Below are 1,490 nucleotides of genomic sequence, written 5' to 3' on the forward strand. Positions count from 1 at the left end.
GAAAGCCTTCTAAGTCTGGATTGAAGAAAATGTATGTAAAGTTGCAAGTGATCATGATGTAATGTATGTATGATTTTTACACGTCATATAAAAATGACAGGACTATAACCAAAATTTTAATATTGTTGATGGAAGTAATAATGATAGTGTGGTTCTGCAGTACAACAACAGTTTTTCCTGGCAAGAATTGAATTGTTACGAATATTGCAGAGGTAAAAAATTACTGCAACAAATACCCCACCTTTTTTTTCTAAAACAGAAACAGGAAAAACTGTTACTTGAATTTAGGATCTTTGTTCTTACATGTCAGGTGTAAATTGACAAGTAAATTTCAACAAGAAGCCGGTATGATAATGAAGGAGAAAACAAAATCTCCTCGCAGTGAAGGCCTATAGATGTACCGCATGTAACCTGACACGCCGAAAGAGAGAGAAAAAATCACAACGAAATCTATGTATGGTTCCTTCATGTTTTGAAGTTTTGAAGAAAAAAGAAAAATAGTATTTAAGTTTTTTATACTGTACTGTTTATTATCAGTCTCTGCTCATTATTATAATGTAAGTCTGTATTTTTTTTATACATAAAAATGTAAAGTAAATATCAAATAGTATTTTTTCTTCTTTCTCTTTGTTGCTTGCTGTATATTGCAGTTCAAATGATATACTAGATAGCCATACCTCTCCCAAGCGGACAAAACTTTTGAAAGCAGTAGATGAACTCTCCACCTTCCTTGCTATTCTTAACATGTGGCATCATATATAGATTTCAGCGTGATGTACATGTATATAACCTTAGCCTCGCTGAGATCACTGATTCAGGTTCCCGCATGTGCAACCCCATGTCTCTTAATACCGTGGCTGATTGGGGTCATCAATATCATTATGTAGATTATTTTGATGAATAAATGTTATTTTCTAAAATGATATTTCTGGTTTTGTTATTCCTGTAGGCTTTTTTAAACAAATTTGAAGCACAAATTTGATGAAATGTCAATTTGTATGAGAATATGATAAAAAGGATCCAGAGTTTTATTCAAGATGAGTTAAATATACAGTGGGTATGGGGTGAATAAAAAAATATCATGCTTCATTTTTTTTTTCTACTTTAACTTCCAATTCCTTTTTTTTTTATTCAAGTACCTAATTCAGTTTCTGGTTACCAAATTTTCGTAATCATGAGTATCACCATGAGTGTGCATTACTGAGTTCCCTCACCCCGTCCATTCATTAACACTTGTCAGGAGCTATTTTTAGAAATTCAGAAGTCACCGTCTGTGACTTGTATTCTTTACTGCCACCCATTGAATTTTTCCTTGAGACACACCCCAAATAACATTCAAAATTCTCAACAAAACTCAAACCAAAGGAATAAATTTAATGACCATAAAGTTTTTTTATGGCAATATGTTCATTTATTTCTGTAACATCTTTGTTTCAGGAAAGAACATTATTTGTAAGTGAAACTAACCAAGAATATGTGAGTTTTTTTTG

This window comes from Penaeus monodon, chromosome 21, assembly GCF_015228065.2.
Source record: "Penaeus monodon isolate SGIC_2016 chromosome 21, NSTDA_Pmon_1, whole genome shotgun sequence".
Classification (NCBI taxonomy): Eukaryota; Metazoa; Arthropoda; class Malacostraca; order Decapoda; family Penaeidae; genus Penaeus; species Penaeus monodon.